General features: G+C 38.2%; 1 protein-coding gene across 8 annotated transcripts in view; it reads left to right on the top strand.

Moving 5' to 3' along the window:
- The window catches only part of SPIDR (scaffold protein involved in DNA repair), a 693,030-nt gene that overhangs the window by 569,714 nt on the left and 109,709 nt on the right, over positions 1–13,607 (top strand). The gene's annotated exons all lie outside the window — the stretch shown is intronic.

Here is a 13,607-nt window from a genome sequence, read left to right as displayed (position 1 = left end):
TTCATATGTAAAAATGAATGAATTTAAAAATTGATAAGGAATAGGATATTTATATAGTTTGAAAGTATCTCCCACACAATTTTTTTTTAATTTCAGAAGGAAATAGCTGAAAAGCCTGGCAGACATCACCTTAATCAAGTAGTAAGTGAACATCATTAGTAATGGGACAAATTGAAATATAGTGTGCCAATTATATAAAAGAATGTAGCATCAATTTTGTGTTATTCTTACCAGTGATACATAGGCTGGATCTCATCATTACAAAATATCAGACAAACCCAAACTGAAGGTTTGTGCACTACAAAATTACTAGCCTGTATCCTTCAAAAATGTTAAGGTCATGAAAGTCAAAGAAAGATTAAGAAACCCAGATTGTAGAGAATTAAAGAGACATGACTACTCAATGCAATACATGATTCTGAATTATCTCCTTTTGCTACGAAGGACATGACTAGAACAATGGGCAAAGCATGAGTGGTGTCTGAGAAGTAGATGTTTGTTTCCTCCCCTTGATGGTTGTATGGCAGTTATGTAAGAGATAGTCCTTGTTTGAGCAAACTTATTCCCAAATGATTCAGGGGAAAAAACATGCTTTGTACTGTATTTGGAACTTTTAATAAATTTGAGATTGTTTCCAAAAACCTTTAAATTATCACAAAAGCGAATAAGAAGTAAATAAATGGAAATAAGTGAAATGCATATTTTCTAGAAGGTCGGCAGGAAAGAGAGCAAAGCAGGCTACGAACTGAAAGGAGACTGCTCTGAGCTTTCAAAGTATGCTAGTTTGCTGGTCTACATGTAAAAGCTGGTGTTTGGAGAGTGAACAGGTAGATGTAGGATAGCAAATAGTCATTGCAAAACAAAGACCCCTAGGCAGTGAGTATCCTAGGTGGCCAGGTTAAGTTGGAAGTTGAGGGTGTGTAAGAAGCTCAATGGAATGTCAGCTGGTATGGCATACAGTCCTATGTACTGAGAGAGGTGGGCTGGAAATGGAACAAATTCATACATGAGAAACTTCCTTCTCTCTGAGAAACAGAGACGTCTTCTAAAAATGACCCCTTGTCTGTTCTCAGTACAGTTAACTGAATATGGTTTAGTCTTTGAAATTGAAATTACTTTATTATGAAATAGCATAAAGCAATTTAATATTTTTCACAGTGAAATTGTTTCTAGAACAGGTGTTCTTAGGATTGCAGAAGAATTTAGAAAATCACCATTGATATTTCAGAAAAAAAAACCAGTAAGCCTTATATGTTTGCCTTTTGCCTAGGTAATATGTGTTTTATTTGGTAGAGTCAGAGTAGGTAGAATATGTACCTGTACTTCACAAACATAGATGACTTATAAACCATTGTATTAGGTAGAACTGGTTTCTAGACCAGTTAGTCAGCCTAGAGTGTGAAGCCCTGATTCAGAATCATATCATCCAAGAATGATTAAATACTGTTCCCTGTTGTTTCAATAGGCCTAATACAGTAGTGCTGTTTACTCTCAGGTTCATTTACTCTAAACAGGCTCCCACATTGGAAATGTAGAACCCTGAAGCTTATTCTCATTTCTCCTAAGAGTGCACGTAAATGGTACCATTTTAGATGTACCAGTTCTTGGAGGATTCTTATTCATTAAATGCAGTGGATCCTCAGAGTTTTAGAGTTCAGTCCCCTTACAGAACCCTGGTTGAGAATGTGATGACTGACATACTACTTGGTGATCCAGAGAACTCGTTGGTCTAGTATAACTTACCTATGGCACTATTGAAACTATGACCCTTGCGTGGTGCCTTGTTCGTCACTCTATTCTCAGTCATAGACATTTGTCTCTTCAGATGTCATTTCTGAGTAGACACGAAAAAGTATGAATACCAAATGATCCCTCATTCGAGAGTGAGTTGGGGAGTAAGTTGAGAGAAAATAGAACGACAATCTGCCCAGGGCTGTTTGAGTTAATTTGGCACATTTTGGATAATAAACTTTCTTAGCCAATATTGCTTCTTCCCTCCTTTGTGGCATTTATTTTATTCTTTTTTTTTTTAATTTTTTATTTCTATTCAGGGTAACAGTATTAATTGTTTTTGCACCACACCCAGTGCTCCATGCAATCCATGCCCACTCCAATGCCCACCACCTGATTCCCCCAACCTCCCACCCCCTGCCCCTTCAGGACCCTCAGATTGTTTTTCAGAGTCCATAGTCTCTGATAGTTCACCTCCCCTTCCAATTTCCCTCAAATCCCTTATCCTCTCTAACTCCACTTGTCCTCCATGCTATTTGTTATGCTCCACAAATAAGTGAAACCATATGATAATTGACTCTCTCTGCTTGACTTATTTCACTCAGCATCATCTCTTCCAGTCCTGTCCATGTTGCTATAAAAGTTGGGTATTCGTCCTTTCTGTTGGAGGCATAATACTCCATAGTGTATATGGACCACATCTTCCTTATCCATTCGTCCGTTGAAGGGCATCTTGGTTCTTTCCACAGTTTGGCAACTGTGGCCTTGCTGCTATAAATATTGGGGTACAGATGGCCCTTTTCACTACACCTGTATATTTGGGGTAAATAGGGAAGCTCTATTTTTAATTTCTTGAGGAATCTCCACACTGTTCTCCAAAGTGGCTGCACCAACTTGCATTCCCACCAACAGTGGAAGAGGGTTCCCCTTTCCCTCCAATACATGTTGTTTCCTGTCTTGCTAATTTTGGCCATTCTAAGTGGTGTAAGGTGATATCTCAATGTGGTTTTAATTTGAATCTCCCTGATGGCTAGTGATGATGAACATTTTTTCATGTGTCTGATATCCATTTGTATGTCTTCATTGGAGAAGTGTCCATATCTTCTGCCCATTTTTTTATATGATTGTCTTTTTTGTGTGTGTTGAGTTTGAGGAGTTCTTTATAGATCCTGGATATCAACCTTTTCTCTATACTGTCATTTACAAATATCTTCTCCCATTCCGTGGGTTGCCTCTTTGTTTTGTTGACTGTTTGCTTTGCTGTGCAGAAGCTTTTGATTTTGATGAAGTCCCAAAAGTTCATTTTTGCTTTTGTTTCCTTTGCCTTAGGAGACATATCTTTTTTTTAATTTTTATTTTTTATAAACATATATTTTTATCCCCAGGGGTACAGGTCTGTGAATCGCCAGGTTTACACACTTCACAGCACTCACCATAGCACATACCCTCCCCAATGTTCATAACCCCAACCCACTTCTCCCAAACTCCATCCCCTCAGCAACCCTCAGGTTTTTTATTGTGAGATTAAGAGTCACTTATGGTTTGTCTCCCTCCCAATCCCATTTTGTTTCAATTATTCTTCTCCTCACCACTTCCTCATATCAGGGAGATCATATGATAGTTGTCTTTCTCCGCTTGACTTATTTTGCTAAGCATGATACGCTGTAGTTCCAACCACGTTGTTGCAGATGGCAAGATTTTATTTATTTTTATGGCTGCATAGTATTCCATTGTGTAGATATACCACCTCTTCTTTACCCATTCATCTGTTGATGGACATCTAGGTTCTTTCCATAGTTTGGCTATTGTGGACATTGCTGCTATAAACATTCGGGTGCACGTGCCCCTTTGGATCACTACGTTTGTATCCTTAGGGTAAATACCCAGTAGTGCAATTGCTGGGTCATAGGGCAGTTCTATTTTCTGTTGAAAATAGAACTTTTTGAGGAACCTCCAAGCTGTTTTCCAGAGTGGTTGCACCAGCTTGCATCCCCACCAACAGTGTAGGAGGGTTCCCATTTCTCCGCATCCTTGCCAGCATCTGTCATTTCCTGACTTGTTAATTTTAGCCATTCTGACTGGTGTGAGGTGATATCTCATTGTGGTTTTGATTTGTAAATGAAACTGTTTTCTGTGCATTGATTTTATATCCTGGCGCTTTACTGAATTCCTGTATAAGTTCTAGCAGTTTTGGAGTGGAGTCTTTTGGGTTTTCCACATAGAGTATCATATCATCTGTGAAGAGTGATAATTTGACTTCTTCTTTGCCGATTTGGATGCCTTTAATTTCCTTTTGTTGTCTGATTGCTGAGGCTAGGACTTCTAGTACTGTGTTGAATAGCAGTGGTGATAATGGTCATCCCTGCCGTGTTCCTGACCTTAGCGGAAAAGCTTTCAGTTTTTCTCCATTGAGAATGATATTTGCGGTGGGTTTTTCATAGATGGCTTTGATAATATTGAGGTATGTGTCCCTATCCCTGCACTCTGAAGAGTTTTGATCAGGAAGAGATGCTGTACTTTGTCAAATTCTTTTTCAGCATCTATTGAGAGTATCATATGGTTCTTGTTCTTTCTTTTATTGATGTGTTCTATCACATTGATTGATTTGAAGATGTTGAACCAACCTTGCAGCCCTGGAATAAATCCCACTTGGTCGTGGTGAATAATCCTTTTAATGTACTGTTGAATCCTATTGACTAATATATTGGTGAGAATTTTCACATGTGTGTTCATCAAAGATATTGGTCGATAGCTCTCTTTTTTGATGGGATCCTTGTTTGGTTTTGGGATCAAGGTGATGCTGGCCTCATAGAATGAGTTTGGAAGTTTTCCTTCCATTTCTATTTTTAGGAACAGTTTCAGGAGACTAGGAATTAGTTCTTCTTTAAATGTTTGGTAGAATTACCCCCGGGAAGCCGTCTGGCCCTGTGCTTTTGTTTGTTTGGAGATTTTTGATGACTGTTTCAATTTCTTTACTGGTTATGTGTCTGTTCAGGCTTTCTATTTCCTCTGGGTTCAGTTGTGGTAGTTTATATGTTTCTAGGAATGCATCCATTTCTTCCAGATTGTCAAATTTGTTGGCATGGAGTTGCTCATAATATGTTCTTATAATTGTTTGTATTTCTTTGGTGTTAGTTGTGATCTCTCCTCTTTCATTCATGATTTTATTTATTTGGTCCTTTCTCTTTTCTTTTTGATAAGTCTGACCAGGGGTTTATCAATTTTATTAATTCTTTCAAATAACCAGCTCCTAGTTTCGTTGATTTGTTCTATTGTTTTTTTGGTTTCTATTTCATTGATTTCTGCTCTGATCTTTGTGATTTCTCTTCTCCTGCTGGGCTTAGGGTTTCTTTCTTGTTCTTTCTCCAGCTCCTTTAGGTGTAGAGTTAGGTTGTATACCTGAGACCTTTCTTGTTTCTTGAGAAAGGCTTGTACCGCTATATATTTTCCTCTCAGGACTGCCTTTGTTGTGTCCCACAGATTTTGAACCGTTGTGTTTTCATTATCATTTGTTTCCACGAATTTTTTCAATTCTTCTTTAATTTCCTGGTTGACCCATTCATTCTTTAGGAGGATGCTGTTTAGTCTCCATGTATTTGGGTTCTTTCCAAACTTCCTCTTGTGGTTGAGTTCTAGCTTCAGAGCATTGTGGTCTGAAAATATGCAGGGAATGATCCCAATCTTTTGATACTGGTTGAGTCCTGATTTAGGACCGAGGATGTGATCTATTCTGGAGAATGTTCCATGTGCACTAGAGAAGAATGTGTATTCTGTTGCTTTGTTCTGAATATATCGGTGATGTCCATCTGGTCCAGTGTGTCATTTAAGGCCTTTATTTCATTGTTGATCTTCTGCTTGGATGATCTGTCCATTTCAGTGAGGGGAGTGTTAAAGTCCCCTACAATTATTGTATTATAGTTGATGTGTTTCTTTGATTTTGTTATTAATTGGTTTATATAGTTTGCTGCTCCCACATTGGGGGCATAGATATTTAAAATTGTTAGATCTTCTTGTTGGACAGACCCTTTGAGTATGATACAGTGTCCTTCCTCATCTCTTGTTATAGTCTTTGGCTTAAAATCTAATTGATCTGATATAAGGATTGCCACTCCTGCTTTCTTCTGATGTCCATTAGCATGGTATATCTTTTCCACCACCTCACTTTAAGTCTGGAGGTGTCTTCGGGCTTAGAATGACTTTCTTGTAGGCGACATATAGATGGGTTTTGTCTTTTTATCCATTCTGATACCCTGTGTCTTTTGATTGGGGCATTGAGCCCGTTAACATTCAGGGTAACTATTGAGAGATATGAATTTAGTGCCATTGTATTGCCTGTAAGGTGACTGTTAGTGTATATTGTCTCTGTTCCTTTCTGATCTACCACTTGTAGGCTCTCTCTTTGCTTAGAGGACCCCTTTCAGTATTTCCTGTAGAGCTGGTTTAGTGTTTGCAAATTCTTTCAGTTTTTGTTTGTCCTGGAAGCTTTTAATCTCTCCTTCTATTTTCAATGATAGCCTAGCTGGATATAGTATTCTTGGCTGCATATTTTTCTCGTTTAGTGCTCTAAATATATCATGCCAGCTGTTTCTGGCCTGCTAGGTCTCTGTGGATAAGTCAGCTGCCAATCTAATATTTTTACCATTGTATGTTACAGACTTCTTTTCCCGGGCTGCTTTCAGGATTTTCTCTTTGTCACTAAGACTTGTAAATTTTACTATTAGGTGACGGGGTGTAGGCCTATTCTTATTGATTTTGAGTGGCGTTCTGTGCACCTTCTGAATTTTTATGCTTGTTCCCTTTGCCATATTCGGGAATTTCTCCCCAATAATTCTCTCCAATATACCTTCTGCTCCCCTCTCTCTTTCTTCTTCTTCTGGAATCCCAATTATTCTAATGTTGTTCATCTTATGGTGTCACTTATCCCTCGAATTCTCCCCTCATGGTCCAGTAGCTGTTTTTCCGTCTTTTGCTCAGCTTCTTTATTCTCTGTCATTTGGTCTTCTATATCACTAATTCTTTCTTCTGCCTCATTTACCCTAGCAGTGAGAGCCTCCATTTTTTATTGCACCTCATTAATAGCTTTTTTGATTTCAACTTGGTTAGATTTTAGTTCTTTTATTTCTCCAGGAATGGCTTTTATATCTCCCGAGAGGGTTTCTCTAATATCTTCCATGCCTTTTTCAAGCCCGGCTAGAACCTTGAGAATTGTCATTTTGAACTCTAGATCTGACATATTACCAATGTCTGTATTGATTAGGTCCCTAGCCTTCAGTACTGCCTCTTGTTCTTTTTTCTGTGGTGAATTTCCACCTTGTCATTTTGTCCAGCTAAGAGTATATGAAGGAGCAAGTAAAATACTAAAAGGGTGGCAACAATCCCAGGAAAATATGCTTTAACCAAATCAGACGAGATCCCAAATTGTGAGGGGGGAGAAAGGGGATAAAAAGAGGTTCAGAAAGAAAAAAGGGAAAAAAAAACGAAACAAAAGAATTAAAAAAAGAAAACGAATAAAGAAAAGTATAATAAAGAAATACATATATATATTAGATAAACTAGTTAAAAAACGTTAAAAAAGAAATGGGTAAAAGTTAAAAAAATTTTAGCAGAAGAAGAGAAAATAAATGAAAAAGAAAAAATATTAAATTAACTGCAAGACTAAAGAATCATAGGGAGAAAGCCATGAGTCCCGTGCTTTGCTTTCTCCTCCTCTGGAATTCTGCTGTTCTCCTTGGTATTGAAACTGCACTCCTTGGTAGGTGAACTTAGTCTTGGCTGGATTTCTTGTTGATCTTCTAGGGGAGGGGCCTGTTGTAGTGATTCTCAAGTGTCTTTACCCCAAGCGGAAAGGCACCGCCCTTACCAGGGGCCGGGCTGAGTGATCTGCTCGGCTTTGCTTTCAGGAGCTTTTGTTCCCTGAGCGCTTTCTATAGATTTCCGGAGGACGGGAATACAAATGGCAGCCTCCTGGACTCTGGCCCGGAGGAGCCGACAGCTCAGGGCCCCACTCGTCAGTGCACCCTCAGAGAACAGTGCCCAGTAACTCCCGTCTGCCTGACCTCCAGCCGCGCTCTGAGCTCACTGAGCCTGCGACCGGTTCAAGGTAACCCGGAACTGTGAGCTCACTGTCGGCTCTGGCTCTATAGCCGGCTTTCCCGTTCTAATACCTGTAAGCTCTGCGACACTCAGACACCCCCGATCCTTCAGTGACCCTGCGGGACCTGAGGCCACACTGACCCTGTGAGGGCTTCTCCCCGGTTTAGCCTCTGGATTGATGTCCCTCAGCGGAACAGACTTTTAAAAGTCCTGATTTTGTGCTCCGTTGCTCCGCCGCTTGCCGGGAGCTGGCTTCTCCCCCCGGGGTCTATCTTCCCATCGCTTTGGATTTACTTCTCCGCCATTCCTACCTTTCAGAAAGTGGTTGTTTTTCTGTTTCTAGAATTGCTGTTCTTCTTCTCTTCGATCTACCGATGGATTTGTAGGTGTTTGCAATCTTTAGATAAGCTATCTAGCTGATCTCCTGCTAGCTGAAGTAGTCTCAGCCTGCTACTTCTCTGCCATCTTTACTCCTCCCTCCCTTTGGAGACATATCTTGAAAGAAGTTGCTGTGGCTGATATCGAAGAGGTTACTGCCTATATTCTCCTCTAGGATTCTGATGGATTTCTGTCTCACGTTGAGGTCTTTTATCCATTTCGAGTTTATCTTTGTGTACAGTGTAAGAGAATGGTCGAGTTTCATTCTTTACATATAGCTGTCCAGTTTTCCCAGCACCATTTATTGAAGAGACTGCCTTTTTTCCACTGTATATTTTTTCCTGTTTTGTCGAAGATTATTTGCCCATAGAGTTGAGGGTCCATATCTGGGCTCTCTACTCTGTTCCTCTGGTCTGTGTGTCTGTTTTTATGCCAGTACCATGCTGTCTTGATGATCACAGCTTTGTAGTAAAGCTTGAAATCGGGTAACGTGATGCCCCCAGTTTTATTTTTGTTTTTCAACATTTCCTTAGCACATTAAAAAGATTATCCACCATAACCAGGTGGGATTCATTCCTGGGCTACAAGGATGGTTCAACATTTGCAAATCAATCAATGTTATAGAACAAATTAATAAGCAAAGAGAGAAGAACCACATGGTCCTCTCAATGATGCAGAAAAAGCATTTGACAAAATCCAGCATCTGTTCTTGATTAAAACGCTTCAAAGTATAAGGGTAGAGGGAACATTCCTGAACTTCATCAAATCTATCTATGAAAGACCCACAGCAAATATCATCCTCAACGGGAAAAAGCTTGCAGCCTTCCCGTTGAGATCAGGAACACGACAAGGATGCCCACTCTCACCACTCTCGTTCAACATAGTATTCGAAGTCCTAGCAACAGCAATCAGACAACAAAGAGAAATAAAAGGTATCCAAATTGACAATGAAGAAGTCATACTCTCTCTTCACAGATGACATGATTCTTTATATGGAAAACCCAAAAGACTCCACCCCCAAACTACTAGAACTCATACAGCAATTCAGCAACATGGCAGGATACAAAGTCAATGTGCAGAAATCAGTGGCTTTCTTATACACTAACAATGAATACAGAAAGGGAAATTAGAGAATCAGTTCCATTTACTATAGCACCAAGAACCATAAGATACCTGGGAATAAACCTAACCAAAGAGGTAAAGGATTTGTACTCGAGGAACTACAGAACACTCATGAAAGAAATTGAAAAAGACAGAAAACGATGGAAGACCATTCCATGCTCTTGGATCGGAAGAATAAACATTGTTAAGATGTCTATACTGCCTAGATCAATCTATACTTTTAATGCCATTCCGATCAAAATTCCACTGGTATTTTTCAAAGAGCTGGAGCAAATAATCCTAAAATTTGTATGGAATCAGAAGAGACCCCGAATCACATTTATTTTGTTCTTAATACTTCACGGGAGTACTAATACTTCCCTTCCCGTACCAATACTTTAGAAGAATGTAGAAGTCTCACCTTATGAATTACCTGTAGGAATCATTTTAAGTACATGTTACTGTTCCTGAGGGTAGGAACTACTTCTTATACCTTCTATCCCCAAAAAAACTAAAAAAATACTTGTTGATTAATTCAACTTGGTATACCAAGCATATGCGGATCATCTGTAATGTATAAAGCTCTGAGCTAAGAGTTATATTAGGTACATAGGGAATAAGAAATACAATCCCTGCCCTCAAGAAACTTCTAGGCATCTTTTCATGTTTATCAGCCATTTGTTTGTCTTCTTGGGAGAAATGTATGTTCATGTTCTCTGTCCTTTTTTTTAATTGGATTATTTGCATTTGGGGTGTTGATTTGTATTCTTTATGTATTTGCTTACTAACCCTTTATTGGATATATCATTTGCAAATATTTCTCCCATTCAGTAGGTTGCCTTTTATTTAGTTTTGTTGATTGTTTCCTTCACTGTGCAGAAGCTTTTTATTTTGATGTAGTCCCAATAGTTTATTTTTGCCTTTATTTCCCTTGCTTCAGCAGACATATGTAGAAAAATGTCACTATGGCTAATGTCAGAGAAATTACTGTCTTTGCTCTCTTCTAGGATTTTTTTTGGTTTCAGGTCTCACATTTTGATCTTTAATCTATTTGGGGTTGATTTTTATGGATGGTATAAGAAAGTGGTCCACTTTAATTCTTTTGCACGTAGCTCTCTAGATTCCCCAATACCATTTGTCAAAACAGACTATCTTTTTCCCACTGTTTAGTTTTTACTCCTTTGTCAAGATTAATTGACCATATTATTGTAGATTTATTTCTATATCATCAGGGAAATACAAATTAAAATGCAATTTTAATTTAATTTCTATATCATTTCATCTATATCATATCATTTCAAATTTAATTTAATTTCTCTATTAGGGAATTCAAATTAAAACTATAATGAGATAGCATCTTATACCTGTTGGAATGGCTAAAATCAAAAACCCAAGAAATAAAGAGCATTGGAGAGGATGTGGGGGAAAACAGCACTTATGCACTGTTGGTGGGAATTCAAACTGGTTTTACCATTGTAGAAAACAGCATAAAGCTTCCTCAAAAAGTTAAAAATAGGGGCACCTGGGTGGCTCAGTGGGTTAAGCCTCTGCCTTCGGCTCAGGTCATGATCAGGGTCCTTGGATTGAGCCCCACATAGGGCTCTCTGCTCACCAAGGAGCCTGCTTTCCCCTCTCCCTCTCTGCCTGCCTCTCTGTCTACTTGTGATTTCGCTCTCTGTCAAAGAAATAAATAAAATCTTTAAAAAAAAAAAAGTTAAAAATAGAACTACCCTGTGATCCAGCAATCACACTACCGGGTAGACAAAAATGCAAAACACTAATTCAAAGGGATACATGCCCCACTGTGGTTTTTAGCAGCATTATTTGAATAGAGAAATTATGAAAACAGACCAAGTGTCCATCAATAAATGAGTAGATAAAGAAGGCTTAGATAGATAGATACAGATACAGATACTAGAATATCATTCACCCATAAAAAAGAATGAAATCTCAGGGCACTTGGATGGTTCAGTTGGTTAGGCATCTGTCTTCAGCCCAGGTCATAATCTCAGGGTCCTGATACTGAGCCCTGCATCAGGCTCCTTGCTCAGAAGGGAACCTGCTTCTCCCTCTCCCTCTGCCTGCTGCTCCCCCTGCCTGTGCTAGCTCACTCTTGCTCTCGCTCCCTCTCTCTCTCTGTCAAATAAATAAATAAAATATATTTTTTAAAAGAATGAAATCCTGCCATTTGCAATGACATGGATGGAGTTTGAGAGTACTATGCTAAGCAAAATAAGGCAGAGCAAGACAAATACCATATGATTTTCCTCATATGGAATTTAAGAAAGAAAACAAATGAGCAAAGGAAAGAAAAAAAGGGAGAAACCAAGAAACAGACTCTTAACTATAGAGGACAAACTGATAGTTACCAGGAGGGAAGTTGGGGGTGGTAGTTGGATAAAATAGGTGATGGGGATTAAGAGTACACTTATCATGATGAGAACGGAGTAATATATAGAATTGCTGAATCACTGTATTGTACACCTGAAACTAATATGACATTGTATTTTAACTATACTGGAATTAAAATTAAAAGTTTAATGAAAAAAGGGAAAATAAAGAAACTTCCAAGCAAAAAGTAGAGAAAAAAGATCTATGCAAGTGTTTATAATACAGAGTAGAATGTGATAACTAAAGTAAAGGAAAAAACTTGTGATCTCTGTCAAATAAATAAAAACATAAATATATAAAAAGAAAAAAAGTAAAGGCAAAAGAACCACTTTGATTACAAAGAAAAAGGAAGAACTGTTATCACTATTGGAATGAGAGGTACCTTCATGAAAGATATGGAATTTGAGTTTGATTTTGAAAATGAACATACTTAGACAAGTGGAAGTGACAATATCAGATTAGTTGAGAGGAGCTAATGGGAGCCAAGACTCAGATGGGGAAATGGTTGTAGGAATTTGATCTTCTTCGACTCACAGACATGTGTTGAGACATGTAGAAGTCATTAGGATACCTTTGAAGGTCTGTGATTAGTCGAGTGACATGAATAACTTTGTCCCTTTAGGAGGGGTTAGGGAAAAAGGAAGAATGAGGTTAGGAAGTTTGTTGAGCAAAAAAGATCACAAGCAAAATAAGAAAATGATAACAGGAATGAGAAGGAAGAATGATATTAAAAAGATAGATATGAAGGTAAATGGATAGGCTATAACAACTAGATGTGAAAAAAAGAAAAAGTGCTCTCAGGTTTTGAAACAGTAGCTGAGAATGGTAGGGGCCATATTACACAAAGAGGTAATGCATAGGAGGAAGAACAATTTTGGATCAGAAGGTAGAGCTTTGGGAGTCCTCTGCATAATGATGGTAAAGTAATGGAACTAGATGAAAGAAGATACTGGCCAGTGACTTCTGCTCTGTATTGACTGGACCTAAATAAATACAGCAGCAATTTTAGTCTATGTACCTTAGAGAGTATAGATGCATTTGTACAACTCTTTGCCAATGATAGACTCTAAAACTCTAAATCCTCTGTTCTGCAGGGTTGAACCTTTTTTTTTTTCCTTCCCTTCCCTTCCATCCCATTCCCCTCCTCCCCTTCACTTCCCACATGCCAAAGAATTAAGTTGACCCTTGCCTCACACCATATGCAAGAGTAAACTCAAAATGGATCATTGACCTAAAAATAAGAACAAAAAACTTTATAGCTCTCAGAAAACATAGGAATATAGCTTCATAACCTTATATATTAAGCAGTGGTTTCTTACCTATGACACCAAAAGCATATAAAACAAAAGAAAAATACATAAATGGGATTTTGTCAAAATTTCAAAGTTCTGTTTCAAAGGCCATCACCAAGAAAATAAAAAGACAACCCAGGGAATGGGAGAAATTTTTTGCAAATCACATATCTGACAGGAGACTTGTATCCAGAATATATGAAGAACTAATATAACTCAACATAAAAAAACATAAAAAGATAACCCAAATAAAAAATGGTCAAAGGATATGAATAGACATTTATCCAAAGAAGATATACAGATGTCCAAGAAGTACATGATGACCAATATCATTAGTCATTAGGGAAATGCAAACCAAATCCCACAGTAGTATACTACTTCACACCTACTGGTATGGCTATAATAAACACAGCAGACAGTAATAAGTATCAGTGAGTATGTGGAAAATTTGGAACCCTCATACTCAGCTAGTGGAAATGTAAAATGGTGCAGCCACCTTGTAAAAGTTAGGCAGTTCCTCAAAAGTCAAATATAGAGTGCAAGGGAGGAGCTATATTTAACAAATCAGTTCTGTGTGGTATATTATTTAACTAATGGATTCTGTGTAGGGTGCTTTCCTGA

This window comes from Neovison vison, chromosome 4 (genome assembly GCF_020171115.1).
Source record: "Neovison vison isolate M4711 chromosome 4, ASM_NN_V1, whole genome shotgun sequence".
NCBI lineage: Eukaryota > Metazoa > Chordata > Mammalia > Carnivora > Mustelidae > Neogale > Neogale vison.
Note: the sequence above shows the minus strand (reverse complement) of the source record. Positions and strands in the feature narration are given on the sequence as shown.